Here is a 26,266-nt window from a genome sequence, read left to right on the forward strand (position 1 = left end):
TACAGATAATTCTTTTTCTTGTAGGTGACCTACAAGGTATGAGAAACCCCAACCTCTCTGAAATTCTGTTGGTTTTAAGAGTAATTACTGAGATCAACCTCCTTCTCCTCCTCCTTCTCCTCCTCCTTCTCCTCTTCCTCACGCTCCTCATCCTCTTCCTCCTTTGCCTTTTTCTCTTCCTCCCTTCCTCCTTCTCCTCTTCCTTCTCCTCTTATTTTCCTTCTCTCCCATTCCTTTTCCTCCTTCTCCTCTTCCTTCTCTTCCTCTTCTTTTCCTCTTCTGCCTCAACTTCATCTCTCCTTCTTTTCTTTTCCACCTTCACTCCTTTTTTTCTTTTTTAAATAATTTTTATTTTTTTATATTAATTACAGTTTATTTGCTTTGTATCCCAGCTGTAGCCACCACTCTCATTCCCTCCCAATCCAACCCTCCCACCCTCCCTTGTCTCCTCCCTACCCCTCTCTAAGTCCATTGATAGGGGAGGTCCTCCTCCCCTTCCATCTGACCCTAGCTTATCATGTCTCTCCAGGACTGACTGCAATATCCTCTGTGGCCTAGCTATGTTGTTCCTCCCATAGAGGGTGGGGAGTTCAAAGAGTTAGCCACTGAGTTGATGTCAGAGACAGTTCTTGTTCCACTTACTAGGGAACCCACTTGAATACTGAGCTGTCCTGGGCTACATCTGAGCAGGGGTTCTAGGTTATATCCATGTATGATCCTTGGGTGGAGAATCAGTCTCAGACAAGACCCCTGTTCCCAGATTATTTGGCCCTTGTGGAGCTCCTGTCCCCTTCTTTCGTATGATTCCCCGCACTCTGCCCAAAGTTTGGTTATGAGTCTCAGCATCTGCTTTGATACACTGCTAGGTAGAGTCTTTATGATGCCTTCTATGGTAGGCTCCTGTCCTGTTTCTTGTTTTCCCCTACTTCCAATGTCCATCCAATTTGTCTTTCTGAGTGAGGATTGATCAACTTACCCTGGGTCCTCCTTACCCTGGGTCCTCCTTCTTGTTTAGCTTCCTTGGGTGTACAGATTTTAGTATGCTTATCCTATCTTATAAGTCTAGTATCCACTTATAAATGAGTATGTACCGTGTGTGTCTTTCTTCTTCTGGGATACCTGACTCAGGATGATCTTTTGGGCTGGAGAGATGGCTCAGCCATTAAAAGATAGGCTCACTCCTTCTTAAATAATTTAAAAAATGAGCATAGATGATTTCACAGCTGTGATTTGAAACAAATAAAGTACCATGTGAAGGGAAAGAATTGACAAAGGCACAGGCCAAAGCATCTCTTCAGAACTCACTGGAAACACTTGAATTGCAAACCAAGTTTCCTTGGAGGAACAGAGGGAAGGTGCATGACCCATTCTTAGATGTACATAGAAGAAAAGAACAATGAAAATAAGGTCAAAACCTTTCACTGGACCCGTCTCTGTATTGGGCACTAATCGAGTTATATATGTGTCTTCTGGCACAGCTGTCTAAACCAGTTGTCTTCATCTGAAAAGCACACACTTTCTCTTTAGGAGTGCAGTCACTAAGGGCATAACTTGGTTTTCAGTGTAAAGCAGTCTAATATTTCCTAGAAAGTTTACTACTAAAAATGTGCCTGGTCACCCTCCAGGGACAGTCATCTAACACAATGATAAGAGGACAGCATTGAAAAAGAGAATGAGTTCAGCACAATAGCACTTTGCTCAACGATTATTGATTCCTTTTAGGAGCAAAGCCAGAACAATATGAGAGATGATTTAATCCAATTGAAGTCTCAGGCTATGTGAGAACATGTTTGACTTGGCATCAGCAGCTCCAATCTTGTCTATGAGTTCAAATTTTCTTCCTTTAATTATATCATAAAGTACACTATTTTTCTATCTCCTGTGAAAAGCTAGAGGTTTCTTATAAGGTCTTGGATGAGGAGTGATGACAAAGAACTGTACAGGCTACAAAGAAAACCCACAAAAGAAAAGTAGAATCACAGCTGAAGAGGAGAGAGCCACTGGCTCAGGAGAAAGCCAGTGTTCTCTGCTCGGAAGCGAAGTGACAGTTGAAGGTTGAGGGGGATAAAGACACAAAGAATTGAGAATGGTCACATCCCAAAGTGAAAATTACAGTTGGCAGCTGAAGGCCCAGAGCATGGAAAGGAACAAGTCAGAGAAATGGGGGAAAAAAGGAATAAAAGCAATGCTTTACTTGGACAGACAAACAGCTCCTATCAAGGGGGTGGAAGGAATCCTGGAGGGTAATCTGTCAGGATGCTCTTGATATTTTACAGGCTTCTGAGGCCCTTCCCAGTCTGGACTCCCTCTCCTCCTCCATGACTTGTCCCAATTGGTCATTAGAAATTTGTAATGGCTGCTATATAAACTCAGGAGCAAGGAGAGACTTTCATTTATTATTAGTTCATGTGCATAGGTGTTTGTCTCCATGTACACTTGTGTACCATGTATATGCTTAGTGCCCGTGGAAGCCAGAAGATGACATCAGATACCCTCGAACTGGATTTACACAGTAAGCCTCTGTGTGTTCTGGGAATTAAACCCAGGTCCTGGAAGAGTAGCCAGTTCTTATAACTACAGAACCATCTCTCCAGCCTAGAATAGCCCTTCTTATAGGAAACAGCCCTTGTTTGTGATGTCAGATCAAGTTTCCCTGATCTTCTTACAGGTTTAATTTTTGGACCACACAAGAGGTTCAGGTCACCCATAGCTTGTTATTAGGGAAGGACCCAATCTCTTTCCTCACACCAACTGTATTACACATCTGTCACATTGTCACTGAGGTAACCAGATCTCAAGAAGAAGCTCGTGACAATTATCCTGTCAATTCTTCACTCAAACAAACAAACAAACAAAAAAGAAAGTGAGTTTATGTTTGCCAAACGGAATTAAATTTCTAGCATAATAATTCAAATAAAATATCAAATCTATACATTGAAGGAGTGTTTTTAATGGATAGTAAAGTCCTATGTCCACTGGTAATGGCAACACTAACTCGCTGTGGAAATCTAACACTCACACCCAATGATTGTAGTCTAAGTACTTTATTTAGTTAATGTCAGTATCTCCATGTTTTAAAGTTACTATTGATGTGATAAAGCATCATAACCAGAAACAATTTGGGTGGGAAAGGGTTTGTTTTTTATTTTTTACATATCCTTCACTGAAGGAAGTCAGGACAGGAACGCAAACAGGGCTGGAACGTGGAGGCAGGAGCTGATGAATAGGCTACAGAGGAGTATTGCTTCCTGGCTTGCTCCTCGTGGTTGTTCATCCTGCTGTTTTATGGAACCTGAACCACTTTCCTATGGGTGTGCCAACCCACAGTGGTCCAAGCCCTCCCCTGAGAATCACTGACTAAGAAACCGTCCTATCGTCTTGCCTACAGCTGGATCTTATAGAGACATTTTCTCAAGTGAGGTTCTCTCCCCTCAGATGACTCAAGCTTGTGTCAAGCTGACATAAAACTAGCCAGGAAAGTTCCTTACACACATACCATGACAGCAAAAACTAATGGAAGTGAAGTAACCCACTCCAGGCCTCATTTGCCAATCAGATTATCATCTCTATAGGTCAGAGTGTCTCAGCATTGCAAGTATTGATATTTTGGGGCTTCTCAATTCTTTGTTGCAAACTTCCTGTGCCCTATGGGATGTTCAGTGCTATTCTACTACACACTGGGAGTCAGTCACTCAAGTTGACAACTACCCTGTCATATACTGGTCATCTAACTCTCCCCTTTCTTACAGAAGTTCACTGAAGCCAATTCAGCCAAAACTCTATTGAGCTACACTAAGTGCGGAAGGTGCCCGTGAAGCAAACATTTCCAGCTAAAAACCATAGTGACACTGAGCTGCCCTGGGCTACATCTGTGCAGGGGTTCTGGGTTATCTCCATGAATAGTCCTTGGTTGGAGTATGAGTCTCTGGGAAGTTCCCTGTGTTCAAATTTTCTTGTTCTGTTGCTCTCTTTGTGGAGACCCTGTCCTCTCCAGCTCTTACTATTTCCCACTTCTTACATAAAATTCCATTCACTCTGCCCAACAGTTGAATATGACTGGCCTGCTCTTTGATCCCTGGGGGGGAGCAACCTTACCAGGCCACAGTAGAGGACAATGCAGCCACTTTTGATGTGAACTGATAGACTAAGATAAGAAAGGAGAGGAGAACCTCCCCTATCAGTGGACTTGGGGAGTGGCATGCATGCAGAAAGAGGAGGGAGGGTGGGATCGGGAGGGGAGGAGGGTGGGGCCTATGGGGGGGATACAAAATGAATAAAGTGTAATTAATAAAAAATTTAAAAAAAACATAGTGACAATGAAATAGGGGTTGAAATGAAAGGTCTATTTCTAAGGTCTAGATCTACTGCATAGTCGCTAAAGATAAGATCACTTCCTGAGCATCAGTTATTTCTTAGTATTTTCAGAAAGAGCTATTGTAAATTTTATGGTAGAGTTTTAAGAGTGTGGGTTTTAGAGCCTGACAGACCTAGGCTTGAATAAGCAACTTTCTGCCTTATAAATTTAGGTTTGCTTCTCTCTGTCTCTATACTTCCATATCCTCATCATTTTAGCCTACATACTGACTCCTCTGCTCTGGGCTCTTTCCATCCTTATTCTCTAATTGCTAGCTGATTATGTCTACCTGAGGTCTTGGGGACTTCTAAACCCACTCTGGTTAGCTTAAGATCCTTTAATTATTTGCATTTTGGAGTAGTCATTGATCCAACCCCTTTTCCTTGGCAATTAATCGCAATGCTTTTTTTTTCTTTTATTCTACCCTCAATTAGTCATCTCATCTGTGACTCTATAGAAGGGGACCCTGGGCCCCTACGATTTTCAGAGTGAAGACACATTCCTCAGCATGAAGTGTAAAAGCTTGGCAGCTTGTAACATTGTAAAAAGAAAATTTAAAACCTGTCCTCCAAATTCATGTCATATACATTCTCCTATGGAATGCCTGCTAAGCACTCCACAGTACTGCTGCGAGGCTCACTGTCTCATCACCTCCTCGCCTTTTTTCAGTTTATTTACTTTACATCCCAAGGGTGCCCCCTCCCTACACTCCTCCCAGTTGCCCCTTCCCCTCCTTGCCTCTTCTCTCTTTCCCTCTCCCTTTACCCCCAGAAAAGGGGGGCCCCACTCTCCCTGTATCAGCCTCCAGCACATCAAGTCACATCAGGATTGAGCATACCCCCATTCCCTGAGGCCAGAGAAGGCAGCCCTGAGTTGGGGAAGTATTCCAAAGGCAGGCAATAGAGTCCATCTTAGAAACAGCCCTACTCCCTCCACTTGCCAGATGAGCCACATAAAGACTAACCTGCCCATTGGCCACATGTGTGCAGGGAGCCTAGGTCCAGACCATGCCTGCTCCTTAGTTGTTGTCAAAGTCTCTGTAAATCCCCATGGGACTGAATTAGTTGTCCCTGTTGGTCTTCTTCTGAGGTTCCAGTCCCCTCCAGGTCCTTCTCTCTTTCCCCCAACAGTTCCGCAGGACCCCCTGAGCTCTGTCCCATGCTTGGCTGCAAGTCCTAGCCTCTACATTGATGTACTGCTGACTGGAGCCTCCCAGAAGACATTCAAGTTAGGCTCCTATCTGTAAGCATAGCAGAGCATCATTAATAGTGTCAGGGGCTGACTCTCTACCATAGAGTTGGTCTCAGGTTGGCCAATTATTGGTTGGACTTTCCCTCAATCTTTGTTCTCTCTTTATCCCTGCACTTCTTGTAGGAAAGGTAATTTTAGGATCAAAGGTTTTGTCCGTGGGTTGTTGTTTCCCTCTTTCCATCAGCCCTGCCTGGCTAGGAGGTGGACATTCAGTCTCCATGTCCCTCTATTAGGAGTCTCAGCTAGCGTCACACTCATACTCTCCCAGGAGCCTACCCTGAGCAGGCCTCCAGCTTGACAAATGTCCCCCCTCATTTCCCCTTCTTGTTCCAGCCCTCTCACCTCCCACCCCATCTCCCACATCTGATCTCCACCCCTGTTTTCCTCCCTATTCTATCTCAAGGAAGGGTGCCAGAATTTCACTCAGAATGGCAAATGGAATGCACAGCAGAAGTGGATGAAGAGAAGGAACTTCATCCCTTTTTAATGCTTCTTAAGCTTTTAATAAGCTATTTTCTTCACCTCAAATGCTACCCTCTTCTTAACCCAACTCTCATTCACCTCTTAAATTTTGATTTGTTGATACTCTAAGCAAATGATCCCAAGACATGTCAATTGGTTTTAATTCTTCCACATTGTTTATACATTTTCCATATCCCTTTCTGACATGGAATATCATCTATCAAAATATCTGCTAAACCTTTAGTTTTATCTTCATTTTCCTCCTTCTTCCATTGTATGACTTATGAGGCATCTGACAAATATAAAGATCAAGGTGCTATCTCTATTTTTAAGGGCACCATGATGTCTTTCTGTCATTCACCAGCTTCAAGGGAAGCTGACCCCAACTCCATTTCCATCATAAAAAGATCAAAATTCCCTTTTACAGGAGCCCGTATAGCAACACCAGCACCAAATACCTAGACTATAACAATCTTTGGCTGTCCGGATCAGTCCATGGTGGCACAGCATCCAACGTTGGCTAATGAAATGCTTCTGGAAGTTTTTTTTTTTTTCACATCTGAAAGAAGGTTTGAGATGTTTTTACATATGTACAAATTTCCTTTTGCTGCCATCCCTCTATACCCTGAGGTCTGGATGCTCACATGGAAGAGAACAGAGCTGAGAACACTGGAAAAGACCTCGGCCTCTGTTTAAACAATCTCTGACCTCTTCCCTACCTTGGGCTACTAATTTCCTTGAATGCTTCAACCTGTGTAGGTTTTCCATTCCTCAAGGCATAAGGGGTTTTGACAAATACAAGGAATCAGAAATTTCCTTAAGTCACTTTTCAAAGAGGGTTTTTGCTCTGTTTTGCTTTGTTGTTTGTTTACTTGCTTGCTTGTCTTTTGTATCTCACACTGTAGGCTAAACTGGAATTCATTGTATACTAGACCTAAACTGCACAGTGGTCCTCTTGACTCAGCCTCCTTCAGAGTGCTGGAATTATATGCCCCAGCCACTATTCCTGCCTGGTCTCTCAAGGTTTTCGGTTGAAGTATTTGTTTCTTGTTACCTGCTTTAATAATATATTTCAAGGTTTAAAAACAGATCATATTTGTGGATTTTTAATTCTAGGAATCAGAAGTATGTCTTTCACTGGGCTAAAATCAAGGTGTCAGCAGAACTGGTTCATTTTGTAGGTTCTAGGAGAAAGCCTGGCTTTTTCCAGCTCCTGGAAGCTGCCAGCTCTCCCTGGCTGTGACCTTGCTCAGAGTCACTGCAAACTGGTTTCTGTTGTCACATGCCCCCTTCTTTGTTTATAGTAAAAATCTGGCCAGTTCTCTCTTATATGAATACCATGATTACATCTGGGACCAACACACATAATTCAGGATAACCATTCTTTTTCAAGGCTATTACCTTGCTCATATCTGCAAAGCTTTGTTGTCATGGAAGTCAATGTTCACAGGGTCCTGTAGTTAGAACCTGGACATCTTGGAGGGCTACTGGTTAGCTTAGTGCAATTGCCTAAGTAAGAGGATTCATGAAAATCAGTTTCAAAGGCTTACAGTATGTTATATATAACCCCAAAACACTTCTACTCATTTATTTGTTTCTTGGTGTGTGTGTGTGTGTGTGTGTGTGTGTGTGCCCATGTATACACAGATAACAGTTACAAGAACACATGCAGCCATGCTCAGCTTTTCACTTGGGTTCAGGAGACTTAAATTTAGGTCCTCTGACTTACCCCATCAGAGGTCTCACCTCCTGAGCTATCTCCTTGGCTCCTAATAGCTTCATTTTCAAAATGAAGAGGCCAAGACCAAATTGGGATCATGTTAGAAATAAAGAGCTGGCATCTAAGACAGGTACCCTTGCTAGAGTTTCTTGATTGCATTGCATTTTAATATATAATTTGAAATCCTAATTTTCATAAGTGTTTGGCATTAGAACAAAAAGCCACATATTTTTCCCCTATTAATACAAAAGGACCTTTTAAAATAGCTTAAATCAGTCCTTACCTCTCTGGAATTCTGACCCAAACTAGTTTCTAGATTGTTTTGCATTTTTTACTGATAATTTCTCAGTAATGTTGCATACATTTTCTAGTTTTTACCAACTCAGTCAATATACTAAGTAATCTTCCAGTTTCATTTATTTCAGCTTGAATGTCCGTTGGACATAATGATACTATCCACAGCAGCAAGTCTATTTTCAATGGACAGAACCACTCTGGGTCCTTCAGCTCCTTCAAAACACATCATCTTTCAAAAATACTGATCTACCATTGCACAGCTTCAGAAAAAAAATGTTTAGAATGTCTGGCAAACAGGGCTGTGATTTGCTCCGTAATTACACCATTAGACTTCATTTTCTACAAATATACACCCTTGCAAGTCATTTGTGTCATAGTTTAGCTTGAGTCAGCATCAAGGTGTGTATGACTCAAAAATGAACAAGCTGCTTTTCTCAATTATATTCTGAGTCTGTTATATGCCTCTAAAAATTGGTATCATCACTGAGGCACTCCCTGTAGTTACCAGTTAGCCAAAGTGTGTAGTCCACTGAATTATTTGAAAACAAATCAATTTGTTTTGTATTTGAAAACTAGGAAAAAGTTGCTGTTTCACAGATATTTTTTCTCTTATATAAAATAAGATTCAAAAATCCTCTATGAGAAAGAAAGCCATTCTTGTACTTATTAGTCATTGTTGACTAATAACAGTCTTATGGAAATTTTGGTTAAATTTTTATTAGAAATTTACTTTTTTGTCTTCTTCAGATATGGAGTCGGGAAAATAATAATATATACTTTTTTTTAAAAAAGTTTAGCTCTTACCATACATAGGTAATCAAATTCATTATTACATTTAGTCTTTATAATATTCCTACAAAGTCAACACTGTTACTCTTGTTTTTGTGGAAGAGAAACTCATTTCTAAGATAAGGAATTCAATAAAGTCATGACACCATAACTATGCATCTATAACCAATAGTTTCAGATTGTAGTGGCTGAGAGTGATTGTTCACTTCTCACATTTCTGTACATTGTATGGCTGGGTTGTTTCTCTGCCAGTTCCCCTGTGTTTCACCTAGTAGTTTATGGCACAGGATGGTGGGTTGGAAGTAGTGCTCAGCCTCAAGAACATACAATTGGCTTCCACAAAGGCCATCCTAGCCCAGGCATATATGAGCTCATCATATCTTTGAGTCACTTTGTGAATGTTTCATTTGCCAAAGGAAAACCTAACATCAAATGTCAAGGAGATATACCTAAGTGTGAGGATCCTGGGAGGTGGGATTCCTTGGGAGACCATCAGAGCTGCACCATATTCCAATTACATGGGAAGGATGAGAAGAGCCTTCAGTCCTTTGCAGAACTGTGGAAATATAAAATGGATCACCTGCATGATGGCTCATGCTTTACTAATCATATTTCAGTGAATAATGTTGTGTAATTTTTTCAATAATTGTTTCCCTTTTACAGATTGTCTAGTAAACATGGTAGAAGAGTAGACTATGAATTTCACTGTTTTGGTTTTAGTAAAACTTTCTGCTATTAAGAATGCCTCCTGGCATCTGAGAAGCTTCTACTTTTGTGGGGGAGTTGTGAGTTTGTGTCCCCCAGGCAGATAGGCTCATTAATTTGCTCTAAATATCTCAGTGGCTAAGTCAGGCTATTCCATATTGAATTAGCTTCTCATTTATTTCATTCCAGGCTTCATTTCTTCTGAAACCCATAAAACCCAAACTGACCTCACTATCTCTCCTCAAGCTTTATCATACACTGACCTGGAGAGATACACTCAGGAATCCCATAAAAACACACACACACACACAAAAAAAAATGGAAGCCTTAATATATATGCGAACCCTGTAGGATAAACAAATATGAATAGATAAATAAATGTAAAAAATAAAAACAATTTCTTTGAGAGAGAGAGAGAGAGAGAGAGAGAGAGAGAGAGAGAGAGAAAGCCCTGACACAACATTATGAAACACAGAATCTCCAAGGATACCCTGAATTTCTTTTCTGTTGGCCATCTAACACTGGGCATGCAGCCTACCCTTAGAAAGAGTTTGATTCCCCAGTGAGACTCATTTGGAGAAAACTAATTTTTTATTTGAAAATGGTTATGAATTAAAAATCCTTTATGGGTTGGGACCGGTGTCCACTTTTTCTTTCACCTCTATAACCACACCTGGTGCAGCCCTCTGCAGCCCTATGCATGCTGCTTCAATCTCTGACTTCATATTGCTTAGGACTTGTGTTTAGAAGGGCTTGTTTCTTTGGTGTCCTCCGTTCCCTCTGGCTCTTATATTCATTCTTTCTGCTCTTACACAAGGTTCCCTGAGCCCTGAGGGGAGGTATTTGATGAAGACATCCTGTTTAGGGCAGAGGCCTGAGGTTTCTCAATCTCTGCATATTGTCTGGCTGTGAGCCTCTGTATTTATTCCCACCTATTGCAGATGATCTCTGTTTCTTAAGATAATCGGAAAGTTACTCAGCCATTCCATTTTCCCTCTTTGACCCAGAAAGTCATTGATGGAAGAAGCAAAAGGATAAAACAGACGACTTTGGTTCTACTCCTAGGTCTTAGGTCCCTACGAAACCCTGTCTGTACCTCAGCTTTCTTAGCTGTAAAGTGAAGATGTCATTGGATAAGTAAGACCATTCAAGAAGATCCATTGTTTATGGTCGTTCAGAACACAACACTGGGTAAGTTCAGCTCTAGCCATAGACTGCTGTTGGCAGCAGCAATATCATCTTGGCCACCAGAACCATCTTCCACCAAAGCATGTTTGCAGTGTTCTAGAACATAGAACTGGATTGTCCCTCAATCTCCATCTATTAAAGGCTTGGTCCCCAGCCTATGGCACTGTTACCATGTAGTGGACCTTTTAAGAGGTGGCTTCTAGTGGGATGACCTAAGGAGCTCATTTGAGGACCTATCCTTGAAGGAAACTGTGGAGTGCAACTCTCTTCCTCTCTTCTCTCTCTGGTCATGAAGAGAGCAGCTGTTCCCGTCTTTACACTTTCAATGTGGTATACTGCTTTGCCCTAGCTTCCAAAGCAACAGAGCCAAACAATTATAGGTAAGAACCTCTAAAATTAAAAGACCCATCAAACGTTTTTTCCTATAACTTGGTTGTCTCAGTAACTATTTAGTGGAAGGGAAAACAAGTAATCTGTGTTGGGTTTACCTTTGACCTTTTCTGTGGATATTATTACTCTTTAATATGTGATGATTGCAAAATTGAAAGCATATGTAATATATACATTACACCAAAGCAGTGATCACTTGTGAGAAGTTGAGAGAAGAGCAATAATGTAGGAGATGCTTCAAGATGAATGTGTAAAAATTCCTCTCCCCCTTATCACATTTTCAATATTCATATAGGTTAGCATCAATTGTTATTTTTCTCTTGCGGTTCTATTTGTCTGATTTGTTTGCTGTGGGAGATACAGGTGAAGGCATGTGCAAGCAGAGAGCAGGCCTATCAAAGTGAACTGGGATTCGTAGCATAATCGGCTTCAGAGTTACACTCACAGCCTGCTTTTATTCCCTTCCCTCTGCTCACTTCTCAACTTCAGGCACACCAGCCTCGCCAGAAGATCTGCAACAAGGCCTAGTATTTCATGCTTTCTTGTGTGTGTTGCCTCCTTTAATTATTCTTGCCAGGAAAGACAGAGTCCTGATTTGAGCTTCCTCTATAAACCAGAAACTTTCCTTTCCCCCACCTACTAACATCTCATGGTCTCCACTCTCTCACGCGCTTTCTTTTCTTTCCCCTCTTGGATGTGCTCCTTGAAATACATGGACATTTGAGACACTGAGCACTGTGCTGCTTGTCTTCTGCTCCAAGAGGTGCAAGTGCTGGAGCTTTGTTCTCACTGCTCCGCCTCAGGGCCTCGCCCTTCAGCCTGCACATAGGAGAAACCAAACGAATACAACAGTAAAACTGTTGGAGAAAAAAATAGCTTCCTCCTCTCATGGCTTAAGAAACCCTGTGGAAGAAGAGTCAGAAAGATTGTAAGAGCCAGAGCAGATAGAGAACACCAAAGAAACAAGGCTCTCTAAACAATGCAGGACCAATACACATATGAACCCACAGAGACTGTGGTAGCATGCACAGAGCCTGCACAGAGCCTGCAGAGGCCTGCACAGAGCCTGCACAGAGCCTGCACAGAGCCTGCACAGAGCCTGCAGAGGCCTGAAACAGATGGGTCCCAGCACTGAGAAGGGAAGTTGACACAGTTCACATTCCTAATGCAAAAGCTATCTCCAACAGATAGCCATACTCAAGTGAAAAATTAGTTTTCTCCAATGGAGTCTCACTGTGTGTACAAATCATTCTCAAGGCCAGGCCCCATGCCCAGCAGTAGACAAGCAACACAAAGTAAACTCAACAGTGTTTCAGCATTTTTAAAATTTATTTTTTGCCTCATAATGTTTTGGGTATTTTCCCTTTTTTTTTCCCCTATATGTTTTTGATTATATGTTACGGTTTCTGTGTATGTGTTTTTATAGGATTTCTGTTTGTCCCTCTGCATCTGTTTTTGTTATGCTTTTTCTTTGGCTCTTTGTTTTTATGTTATTGATTTTTTTCCCCTTTCTTTACTTATTTGTTTATTTCCAAATGAGAGAGGAAGAAAGAATGTGGATTTGTGTGGGCATGGGGGGTGGGGGGATGAGTCGAGGGAAATGGGAACATGACCTGATTATATTGTATGAAAATCTCCAGAGTCTGTGGAGGCATCAACAGCGTCTTCTTGCAGCCACTTCTCTTCAGATCCAGGCAGAAGTTTGTGCTATAATTTAAAGTCAGAGAATTGGAGGGCACACTGAAGACACATGTTTCATGTCACAGGTGGTCCAGCCTTAGGGCCTTTGTGACATAGCACAGCAGTGGCCAGTGTGAATGACAAATGCATGTCACAGCTGCTAAGGACTCGCCGGATTGACTTATGGAGCACATTGGAGCAGGGTGACACTAACATTCTCAGTGCACACGTGACCTTTATATTTTGGGGAAAATGTGTCTACCATCATATATACACAGGCAAGAGAAAGAGGGTCTGCACTTAAAACTGGAGAGGGGTCACTCAGACTGCATATTTGGTACAGATGTACCTAGGAACTGGAAGGTCAAACCCCAAATCACGTTAAACATGATAAAATTAATGAAATAGCTTTAGAAATTTAATCTATAAATTGAACATCTATGGTATGAAAGAATATTAGAGATATAAGGAAGCATTTAAGTGCATATACAGAGTTAGAGAAATGGATAATAAATATTAACTAGCATGTAATTGGTAGTACATGAAAAGCACTAGTAAATCCCTCATTAATCTTCACAACAATTAGTATATTGACTGTATAGTAAAGTATGTAATGATTGTTCCTACTCTGTAGATAGTAAAATAGGTTCGGCGTGACTAAGAAAAATTTGAATCACGGTAGCCATTAAACAGAATGCAGCTGTGAGTTTATGCAATCTGACTGTAAACAGTAGTTACAGAAGTAAGCTCCACAGATCAGCACTTGCACTATGAGGCTCTGTGTCCATTCCTCAGTGTGTCGGTGATGTATCCATAGGTGCATTCATTCCCTCATTCCCTCATCCCATCATTCACTTCCTCATTCCCTCATTCATTCATTCAAGGAACGCTTGCTTGTTAGTCATCCACCACGTGCCATTTCCTGTTAGGAGACTAACAAGCCAGAGATAGTCTTTGTTCTCTTCAAGCTCAAGTTTGAAAGAAGGAAAGACAAGAAATTAGAACATTAAGAAAAATCACTCCCTTCAAGTTTCATGGAATACTGTGGAAGAGAGAACAGGTTGTAAGATCTGAAGATAGGGAAATAGGCAAGAAAAAAGACATTTTCTGGAGACAAATTAGCTATTGCACACACAAACTCTCTGCAGCTGTGGTTATCTGTGTAAGACTTGCCCAAGTTTCATCAACATTTCATCAGGGTTGAGGGAGGGGCCCAGGAGGCCCTATCAATCCTAGGATTATAGGTAGTTAACGTTTGTTGGGTGAGGGGCATCCCTTTCCTCAGCAGTGTAGATGCAGATACATTGGCCTTGCTCCACTGCACAACTTCCTATTAATGCTCAGGCAGGTTACCTAATTAGCCTGAATAGGCTACATGCAAAAAGAAGACAGAAACAAAGGGGCTTCACTGAGGAGAGGTGTTCCAATGGGAGAGGTGGAGGAATGAAGGAGAGGACTAGGAGGTGAAAATAAATAAAATGTGTGATGTAAATACTTGAAATTATGAGACAAAAATGAAACGTATATACAAATAAAATTTCAGGTACTGTAAAACACTAAGTAGAAAAATGCAAAATGTGTGTATATGTGTATGTATTTCAATTTTTCCTTTATGATTATATTTTCCTGCATTCTTAGGCAAATAAACCAAAGGAAAAGCCATAGAAAATTCCTGTAAACCTTGTTAGGTTTTCAGTGTTTTTCTCCCACTTCTGACATCCTTCCCTCAAGCCAAACACTGGCAAATCTACAGCTGTGCAGGTTTATAAAAGACCATTGGAAACCACAGAGTAAGCCAACAAGGAAGGCTGAATAAATTATCTAGGTAATTTGGGCAGAAATATTTCCTGCTGAGGCATGGATATTTGGCGAAAGTACATAGTTTGACAAATGATTGAAGTAATTACTCAAGCCTTGATTTTGCTTTGGAAATTTTCTGTTCTTGAGGTAAGGTCACACATTTCAGTTCCTCTTGAGTAGGGTTATGGTATAGACATGGGATTTTGAGTCCTTGGCCTTCTCATGGTTGTATTAACTTAAGATTATTTATTCATTCATGTAAGCAGTATTTATCTAGTATAACAGAATTGTTCTGCCATTACTAAATCATGACCACACTTCATATTAGAAAATTGTCTGCTGCAATCTATAAGTTAATTGCATGTTAATTATGTTATCTATTCTCTTTCTTCACAGCCTTAAAAATACATATAGTATACAGAAAATTACAATTGATCATAATGCAGAGACCAACTGATCATGGGGCATCTAGCCCCAGTGCATGTGTCTACAACACAACTCCTCTACCTAATATCCACATAACATCAAAGAAGAGGAGGCAAGAGAACCAAGGGATGAGATTCTGTCACCTAGACATGACAAGGAAGCTGCCCTCATGATATCCCAACAACACAATCCTTAAATAATACCTGAACAGTGGCACTATCAACAGATATACCAGTGTGGAAGGGGGAAATCTTACATAGTTCCACAATATACGAAGACCTGCAGTCAACTAATGAGTACTGACAGAGGCAGAATTAGTCCCTCTCAGGGGTGAGCCTCCCGATTTGTCATCCAATCCAAAGTCATCAGCCTTGAAATCATATAATATACTAGCCATGCTAAACTAGCTCAGTGGGTTGTGTTTATGCACATATCTTTATCTATATATCTCTCATCTATCTCTATAACAATAACAAAAAAGAGACTATCAATTTGAGAGTAGATAGAGAAAAGATAAGGGGGAAAGTGAGGTAATTATATTTTAATTAAATTATTTTTAAAATGAAAGAGAAAATCCAGTTTTAGTGTTTATATAGAAAGGTCTTAGTCATTATCACCCTATCTTTCCAGTGAAAAACAAAGGAGGATAAACAAACTGAAAATCACCTACTTCCCTTGACCTGTCAGAGAACTGAATTCACAGAACAAATTCCCCTGAAGTCTGGACAGATGGTGAATAAGGAAAGTCACAGCTGAGATTTATCTTTTTTTTTTTTTTTCATTGCAGTTTATTCAGGAACCTTGAACAATCCTCGGACCCTGGAGAAAGCCAGCCCACAGCTTAAATAGCCTTTGGGTAGCCAACCCAGGCGTGCCACGTGGGCAATGCAGATAGGTCCACATACATGGAAGCAAGCCAGATCCTCAGCCTTAGCCAAATGTGGAATTGTTCCTGACAGAGAGCACTCACCATCGGGAAGGTGGAAGGCGGAAACCAGCTCCATCTTTAAGGCATAGCATTCCGCAGCTCTCTACAGTTCCCTTTTTGTTTTAGATGCATCAGGCAAGAGTAGAGGTCTGATCTCTGATATTAGAAATAAATTGGGACTGTGTACCAATGTTCATTTAGGTGTCATCCACCCAAAGAGCATCAGACCCGTCCAATACCTTTTTCTCAGAGGCGGGACCTGGGGCATCAACCCGCATGCAATCAGACATGCTCTTCTCTGGGTCTACAGCGGCTGACCCTGAGTGAAGTGCTTAGCCTCGCATCCTGAGCGTATCATCTCATTGGCGGCTGTTGGAGATACCACCAGGGCAATAGCCATGAGTCATACTAGGCAGACTGCTCAGACCCTGAATAATCATTTAGCCAATGTAGCTCATGCCTTAGTTGTACATAAAGGAATTAATGCTCAACTAAAAGGAAGCCTGATGGTGGTCAATCAGAGGATTGACCTCTTGCAGGAGCAAATTGATACCCTATGGCAAATCGCTCAACCTGGCTGTCAATGAAAGTATGCTGGACTTTGTGTCACTAGCATACAACATGAGAATTTTTCCTGTGCTGCAAATCTGTCTAAACAATTGTCGAGCTATATTTTAGGTAATTGGACTGGAGAATTCGATACTACGATGGAGCAGCTGAGAGTGGCCATTGTCACAGTAAATTCTACCAGAGTGGACGCAGGACTAGCCACAGGATTATCAACATGGATTGCTGCAGCCATGAATCATCTGAAGGAATGGGCGGGCATGGGAGCGTTAGCAGGCCTTCTGGTGTTGGTCTCCTTGGTTTGCCTGTGGTATATATGCAAGATTAGAGTCTCACAACAGTGTGATGCAGCCATGATCATTCAGGCCTTTACAGCCATTGAAGCAGGACATTCTCCCCAAGCATGGTTGGATACCATAAAAAGCTAAAATGATGAGATTTATCTTTTAAACAGACAGGAAAATGCTCACATGGTCTCTCAAGAACTAGATGTGAACTATCTTAAGAATAAGAATGTCTTGTCTTGGGTATGAGGTTTTCAGGATGAGGCTACACTTGTAAGAGGTTAAAACGTATTTGCTTAAGGCTTTGGCAGAAGACAGGCAAAGTGTAACCACTGTGGAAAGCAGCCATGGTATCCCAGACATTGAAGAAATTCTCTCTAGGTGAAAAGACCTCATTATAGTATTGTAATTGTCTCATTCCAACCCCTTCTACCTTTCCTTAATGATGGAGTGGAAGCTGAGAAAGTCTTTAACAGTCATCTTCTGGGTAACAGCTGAGTTTAAGCTAAAGGAACTACAAAGCCCAGAAGTTTTCCAGAGGGCTCTCTCTCTCTCTCTCTCTCTTTCTTTCTTTCTTTCTTCTCCCTTTCCTTCCTTCCTTTCTTCCTTTCTTTCTTTTGTTCCTTATTCTTCCTCTTTTTCTTTCTCATCTTTCTCCTCCTCCTCTCCCTCCTATTTTTCTGCCTCCTTCTCCTCCTCTTCTTTTTCTTCTTTAATATTTCATTATTGTTCTCAAATGTAAGAGCTATTTATAAATCCAAATAGACATCATCAAAGAAAAACCTCTCCATAACATATTACAGTTATAAAAAGATAAAATATCAAAAATACAAAGCAACGAAACTGTATTAAAACCTTCAAGGCCAAAATTGCCACCTCAGCTATATAAGACAGAAACACAAGAATAACACCAGATGGTTTTTTAATTAAATTTTTATTTTATATTAATTACAGTTTATTCACTTTGTACTCCAGCTGTAGTCCCCTCCCTCATGTCCTCCTGATCCTACCCTCCCTCCCTCATCTCCTCCCATGCTCCTCTCCATGTCCACGGATAGGGGAGGTCCTCCTCCCCTTCCATCTGACCTTAGCTTATCGGGTCTCATCAGAACTGGCTGCACTGATCTCCTCTATGGCCTGGCAAGGCTGCTCCCCCTTCATGGGGATGCGGTCAAAGAGCCAGCCACTGAGTTCATGTCAGAGACAGTCCCTGTTCCCCTCACTAGGAAACCCACTTGTATACTGAGTTACTGTGAGCTACATCTGAGCAGGTATTGTAGGTTATCTCCATGAATGGTCCTTCGTTGGATTATCATTCTCAGAAAAGACCCCTGTGCTCAGATATTTTGGTTCTGTTGTTCTGCTTGCAGATCTCTTGTCCTCTCTGGGTCTTACTAGCTCTCCTTTTTTTCCTAAGATTCCCTGCACTCAGCCCAAAGGTTGTTTATGAGTCTCAGTATCGGCTTAGATACAATGCTGGGTAGAGTCTTTCAGAGGCCCTCTGTGGTAGGCTCCTGCCCTGTTTCCTATTTTTTTCCTTCTTCCAATGTCTGTCCCCTTTGCCTTTCTGAGTGAAAATTGATCATCTTACCCAGGGTCCTCCTCCTAGCTCAGCGTTTTTAGGTGTACAGATTTTTTGTAGGTTTATCCTATATTATATATCTAGTATCCACTTTTAAGTGAGTATATACTGTGTGTGTCTTCTGTTTCTGGGATACCTCACTTAGGATGATCTTTTCTTGTTCCCACCATTTGCCTGCAAATTTCATGATTTCCTTGTTTTGTTTTGTTTTTAATCATCAACCTTCAAAGATTAAAAAAAAGAAAGAAAAGAAAAGAAAAACCACAATATTAACATGACACAGGCAAAAAGAAAACAGTTTAAGTAGAAATTAATTAAATTGGGCAAAAGAAAAATAGAAACAAAATGAAACAAAACCTAGAGCAAAGAAAGATTAATAAAATTGGCAAAACTTTAGTGAAGAAAACCAACAAATTTAAAAGCAAATTTCCATAGCTGAACTGGAAGGTTGTCATTATGGATCCCGTAGACAATGAAAGAGCAATGAAGAAATACTGTGAACTCTTTGTTCACAAATTTGAGAATTTATATGAAAAAAAAATCTTTGGAAACTCACACTGCCAAAACTCACACAAACAAATACAAATAGCATAATACATTTTATCTATTAATTGCATAAAGCCAGTAACCAGTCACCCCCTGAAAGAAAGTAGCAGGCCTAGATGTTATCTTTGCATAATTTACTGAACATTTCTGGACAAAATTAATCCAACTGTCTGCAGCCCATCAAATAAAGCAGACAGCAGCAAGCTTAAAATAATTTCCTTTTTCCTCTAGACTATTTATTATTGTTTTTGTTGATTCAACTTCCTAGAAGTCTTTTTCATTTTTTTAGAAATAATTTATAGTTTTTTTAACATTTTTATTTTGTTTTATGCATTTGAATGTTTGTCCAAATTTCTCCATTTGTCTCTGTCCCTCTCTCTCTCTCTCTCTCTCTCTCTCTCTCTCTCTCTCTCTCTCTCTCTCTCTGTGTGTGTGTGTGTGTGTGTGTGTGTGAATACCTGAAGAAAGTACAAGGGGGCATTAGATCTCATTGATCAGGAGGTAGTGTTGGGGATCAAACCTAGGTGATCTGAAGGAGCAGGCAGTGATCCTAACCTTGAACCAGCTCTCCCCCACCACCTCTTTTAACTATTTAATGAGACCCTTGTCCATATCTTTTACTTCCTCTTTTTGTTCCAAGCCCTTTAAGCCTTATCTTTTTAAGTCAAATAAGTTCCCAAAGCTGGCACAATCTGCTTTAAAGTATGTCTTGTTAAGGAGTCAAAGGGGAAAAGTAGTATTTCCTAGGCCGTCACTAAAGTCAGTGAATACCCATGCAATAGAAGGCAAATAAACAAGGGAAAGGCAATGAAATTGAACAGGATGTTATGTGAGTAGAGTCTTCAGAACTGATGACCCACAGACCCAGAGGAAACCAAGTGCCTTTGTGTCAAGCCTGAAGTGAGCACTGTGTATGAAACTGGAACTAGAAGACGTGGTAAACCAGGGCTGAAAGCAGGAAGGCACCGTTGTTCAGACTTGCTTGTGTCTCTCTGGGTGGGATTTGTCCTTCTGGGTAAGGCATGGAACTATACTATAATGGAGGTCTCCTTCCTTTGAGATGAGGTTGGTCACTTGGTTCACTTGTGAATATGCTTTATTCTGAAGGGCAGACAGACCAGAGGGGAGACACTCTGGGTCAAACAGCAGGAAAATTGTTCAGTTGGCTCATGTGGGACTTAGTGGCTTGGTTCAGCTCATGTGCTTTGAGGAGACACAAGACTCTAGATCAAAGCAGGATTAAGGTCTCCTAAGATGAAGATCAAAGAGGAAGCACACCTGTGATCCAGGTTAGCTTACTGCTCTCTTGGTGACTGCCTGTGGCACCATCAGAGGGCAGAAGATCACTCATCATAGCAAACACAGGTCAACATACCTGCTCACATCTACCACATACATGCAACACACACACACACACACACACACACACCACATCCCTAAATGCAAAATAGAAAAGAAAACAATTTTTTAAAACCTCAGAGTGATTCCATGGAAAAGCTGGCCTGGTACCTTAGACACAAGTTTACATGACTGCCTACAGGAGGGCAGTGTCTCCCTTCACAGTGGGCCCAGAAGGTTTTGAGGCTAGTTTGATAGAAGTCACTGGCTTGGCTTTCTAATCCTGACGGGCCTTTCTTTACAAATCCAACCTAAGGTTACTTGTCAAAGTTCCAAGAGAGGTAATTTAAAAAGAGCCTGGACACAGACATAGTTCAGTGAAAAAAAAAAAAAAAGGGCACTTTAACTGAAAAAGAGGGAGGAAGCAAAATAAACAAAAACCTGTGCTCTCCTTGTGGAACTCCTGTCCCTTCCAGGTCTTTCTATCTCCCCCTTCTTTCATAATATTTCCTGCACTTAGCCCAAAGTTTGGCTATGAGTCTCAGCATCTGCTTGGATACCCTGCTGGGTAGAGTCTTTCAGAAGCCCTCTGTGGTAGGCTCCTGTCCTGTTTCCTGTTTTCTCCTGCTTCTGATGTCCATCCCATTTGCCTTTTCTGAGTGAGGATTGATCATCTTACCCGAGGATCTTCTTGCTTAGCTTCTTTAGGTGTACGATTTTAGTATGTTTATCCTATATGTCTAATATCCACTTATAGGTGAGTATATATCCTGTGGGTATTTCTGCTTCTGGGATACCTCACTCAGGGTGATCTTTTCTAGTTCCCACCAATTGCACGCAAATTTCATGATTTCCTTGTTTTTAATTGCTAAGCAGTATTCCATTGTGTAAATGTTCCACAATTTCTGTATCCATTCTTTTGTTAAGGGATATCTGGGTTGTTTCCAAATTTTGGCTATAACAAATAAAGCTGCTACGAACATGGTTGAGCAAATGTCCTTGCTGTATGCTTAAGCCTGTTTTAGATATATGCCTAGAAGTGCTATAGCTGGATCTTGAGCCCATGGAAGCTCAGCCTCCAAGTGGGTTCCCTAGAATGGGAACAGGGACATCTCTGACATTAATTTAGTAGCTGCCTCTTTGATCACCTGCCCCTGGTGGGGGAGCAGCCTTAACAGGTCACAGAGGAAGACAGTGCAGCCAGTCCTGATGAGACCTGATAGACTAGAGTCAGATGGAAGGGGAGGAGGACCTCCCCTATCTGTTGACTTAGAGAGGAGCATGGGAGGAGATGAGGGAGGGAGGAAGGGTGAGATTGGGAGGGGATGAGGGAAGGGGCTACAGTGGGGATACAAATTGAATAAACAGTAATTTATAAAAAATAAAATAAAATTTACAAAAGAACTAACACCTAAACACACTCAGCATCCCAATCTGATCTACATGTTTTGTTCCACAGAAAGTTTCAGGACCAATAGTATGGTCACTGCTGCCACTGCCTTCTTTGTTTCCATCTCTTATAGTTTCCCTTTGCCTGCTGTGCATTGCTGTTGCTCTACCAATGACTCCTCCTTCTATGTCTTCCAAGAACCCCTTCCAGGAACTCCTCAGCGTCACCTTCATTCACATCCAGGATGAAGTAGTTTTTCATCTCAGGCATAATCTTGTTGTCTCTTTATTCAGTCTCTTCAACCTTGGTAACCCTCCTGAGTGCCTTCTTTCAGATTTCATTTGTAAACTCATCAGTGGCATCACCTCAGGCTGAGAAATAGTTCCTGCTGTAACCCAGATAGTGCTGTCCCTCCAGAATTGCATTAGTGTCTTCCTCAGCTGCAACTCTTGCAGTGTCCTGGGTAAAGGTCCTTGAGGTAATATATCTTAAAGGATGCTCTGACCTCTTAATCTCTTGGTTGGATCCAAAGGTGGTGGTGTTTACAACTTTTGTTGAGGTGGAGACCACCAGAAGGAGGAAAAGAAAGAGGATGAAAAGGAGGAGGAGGACAATGATAAGGAAGAGGAAGATGAGGACAAAGAGGAGGAGGAGAAAGGAGGAAAAGCAGAAGAAGAAGAAGAAGAAGAAGAAGAAGAAGAAGAAGAAGAAGAAGAAGAAGAGACATATATATATATATATATATATATATATATATATATATGTATATGTATGTATATGGCAACAGCCAGGATCTTGACCGCATGTCATTCTCCAACCAGCACTTCTCTAATTTGATGGCGTAGTTATTCATGAGAGAATCTTGAAAGCATCAGGGACATTCATGATTTTAAGATTTATTTATTGGATGTGTATATTTGTGCACTATGTAGGCTGTCCTGTGCTCACGAAAGATAGAAGAAAGTGTTGGAGCCCTTGGAACTGGAACTATGGGTGGTTTGAAACCACCCAACTGGGCACTGGAAACTGATGGGTCATCTAATTAGCAAGTGCCTGTAACCATAGTCTTCTCTCCAACCCATGACTTCATTTATTAAAATAAGTGTTATTGTTAATTTTTTATAATTTCGTACATGTATTTATATCCTATTTGCTCCATCAGTTAATGCATAAGTGCTCAAACCAGAGAGACCTAGTTTAGCAGAAGTTCATCTTGAGCACTGCTCCAGCAATGAGACAGCCTGGATGTCATCAGGACCACAGGCTGAATATCAGAAAACCATAATAATGTGTGTCATTTGGGGTAAAATTTACACTGAGAGAGAGAGAAGGTATGGGAGCAAATCCTGGTCTAATGGTCTGTTCTTTTAATTCTTACCATTCTCTATTCCCCAGAGTGCAACCCAGAAACTGGAATTTTCCCCTCTGTGTTAACCATAGGAAGTAAAATTCCTTTACTGAAAGTAAACTATGAAACCTTGGGCTGTTATTTCAACCACTCCCCCAGGCTTATGAAGAAAGTCACCTGTGTCATATAAAACTGTTATTTTTTTCTTCTTCTGTTAATTTGTCTTTTATTACAGAGGCATTTGTTGTGGCCCTTTTGATGGGCAAAGCGAGGGTATTATACTCGCTACCCCACACCTTTGCAATCACATTGACTGAGAAAAACTGGGGACAGCACCATGTCTACTTTAGTTCATTTAGAGCCTCCTCCCTGGAAATTTACAGCAGAAAAAACTTAATTCCAGAACACATATTCCACATCTCAGTAAAGTTATATGTTTGTTTTCTTCTTTCTTTAACTAAGCTGTTTGTATTTATGCCAGGAGACTTTTCCCTTTGTACCTCAACTCTCTAAGTTGGAAGTGAATGTAACTTGTATTTCAGAGGAAAACAAGGAGAATTTATAAAAGGAGATGTGGCATTTGCCTGGATATGGCAAAGAAAGTACATACTCCTTTTTGGACCTCTTCCCTAGATTCATACTATATCTTTACAGTACAAATTTAATGCAGACAAGGATAGAATTATTTAAATCTGAAATTATCTGGACAGGGGCTGTGGAGATGGTTCAGTTGTAAGGCTTTTGCCACATAAGAAGGAGGAACATGAGCTTGACTATCTAGCAGCCACATTCAGAGAGAGAAAGGAATGGAGGGTGATAAAGAAGGAAGGAGGAGGGAAAGGAGATAAACAGGCAGCCAGGCCAGGAATAATGCTGTGTATCTATGGCCCAGTGCTAGGAGAACAAAAACAGTGAGTCTCTGGGGATTGCTGGACAGCCAGCCTTCCTGAATTGATGAGCTCCAGGTTCCATGAGAGACTCTGTGTCAAATAAAAATAAATAAATAGGGTAAAAAGTATTTCAACAAGACATCCAGCATCAACCTGTAGCCTTCACAGGCAGATGCACACATACCTACATGCACGCACAGAGCCCCAAACAGACATGTACATCACACACACTCATGTACGCATGCACATGTGCATTTTCATTCATGGTTGCATGCCAAACATTTGGATAGATGGCCCCATAAGGTCAGAGGGATTCCTAGATTATCTTTCATGGCTCTCTTCCAACCCAGTCCCACCCATATTTTCATCACCATAACAACTCACGCTAAAGACTCCTTGTATAGAAATGCTGAGATTCAAGCTCCTGATATATTACTAATTCAGAGAAGAGAAGCCCCACATTGCCCTGCACCCCTACTGCAAAAATAAATGATATATGCACAGTCAGACTGTTCACTATGCCAGAACTTCAGGTGCCAATAACACTTTACAACTTTATGTATTCTCATTGTGTCTGAGCTCATACGAACAAAGTCCCAAATCTCAGGAATATTTTTGTGCTTAAAAGACAATCACTATGCCACCAAGAGGGTCATAAAGGAGGAAATTATCATCTAAACAAATAATTTGGAATCATGGGGTGGGGAGAGGACTAAATTAAAGCAGTTACATGAGTACAAAAACATTTTTTAATTTTTTTCTTTTTTTAAAATTTTACATCCCAAGGGTGGCCCCTCCCTCCTATCCTCACAGTCCCTTTCCCCTTCCCCTCACCCTTTTCCCCAGAAAAGGAGAGCACCCTCCCCACCCCTCCCCCCATCCAAAGGCAGGCAACAGAGTCCATTTCAGAAACAGCCCCTCCCCATCACTCACCAGGTACCCCAAATGAAGACCAAGCAGCCCATCAATTACACGTGTGCAGGGGGCCTAGGCCCAGATGGTGCATGCTCCTTAGTTGATGTCTTAGTCTCTGAAAGCCCCCATGGGATTGGGTTAATTGTCTCTGTTGGCCTTCTTGTGAGCTTCCTATCCCCTCCAAGTCCTTCTATCTTTTCCCCAACACCTCCACAGGACCCAAAGCTCAGCCCCATGCTTGGCTGCAAGCCCCAGCATCTGTTTATATCTGCTGCTGGCTGGAGCCTCCTGGAGGACAGGCAAGTTAGGTGCCTGTCTGCAAGCACAGCAGAGCATCATTATTAGTATAAAAGGCTGGCTCTCTATCATGGGCTTGGTCCCAGGTTGAGCCAATTATTGGTTGGACTTTCCCTCAGTCTTGTTCCCTCTTTATTCCTTCACTTCTTGTAGGTAGGGTAATTTTTGAATCACAAATTTTATTGGTGGGTTGTTGTTTCCCCTTCTTCCACTAGTCCTACCTGGCTAGGAGGTGGTCACTTCAGTCTTCATGACCCTCCCCCATTAGTAGTCTCAGCTAGAGTTACACCCATATCCTCCCAGGAGCCTACCCTGACAAAGGCCTCCAGCTTGACAAAGAGATGTAAGCCCTCGGGGTTTCCCTTCTTGTTCTCAGCCTTTTTACCTCCCCTGCCTTATTCACCCCACATCTGATCTGCACCCTTGTTTCCCTCCCCACTCCATTTCCTGTTCACTTCCCTCTCATCCACTTCTGCTGTCTATTCTATTTCCTTTTCTGAGTGACATTCTGGCACCCTCCCTAGGGCTCTCCTTATTACTTAGCTTCTTTGGACCTGTGGCTTATAGCATGGTTGTTTTGTACTATAGGTGTAATATCCCCATATAAGTGAGTACATACCATATATGTCTTCCTGGATCTCCATTTACCTAGCATGAACTTGATTATCAACTCCACAGACTCCTCTGTCCACCTGGGTGCCTAATATTCAGGCTTAGATATGGAAACACAATCATACTTTATAACATCTGTTATTCAATTTGAGACTTCAGAAAAGTCTCCCTGTGTCCCTATTAAAAGGGGACATCACCCATGATCCCACATGCTTTTTGTTGCCCCAGTGGGGAGACTATGACAGGACATACAAGCTACAATGGCCAGATGACCTTTAAAGTTAGAATTCTGACTACAACCCGGAAGGCAGCCTGCTAGCTACAAGATTTGTAGGTCAGGCAGCTCTCTCTAGTAACCAGAGTGTGAAACTAAACAACTCCTGGATCATCAGCCAAAAAAAAAAAGATGAATTTTTGACATTGGAAATTGATGAATCATTGACATCTTTCTTGATTTTCATGGCTACTTCCAACTTAGAGCAAACGGGAAACCAAATGTGCTTTCTA

This window comes from Meriones unguiculatus, chromosome 1 (genome assembly GCF_030254825.1).
Source record: "Meriones unguiculatus strain TT.TT164.6M chromosome 1, Bangor_MerUng_6.1, whole genome shotgun sequence".
In the NCBI taxonomy this organism is placed as follows: domain Eukaryota; kingdom Metazoa; phylum Chordata; class Mammalia; order Rodentia; family Muridae; genus Meriones; species Meriones unguiculatus.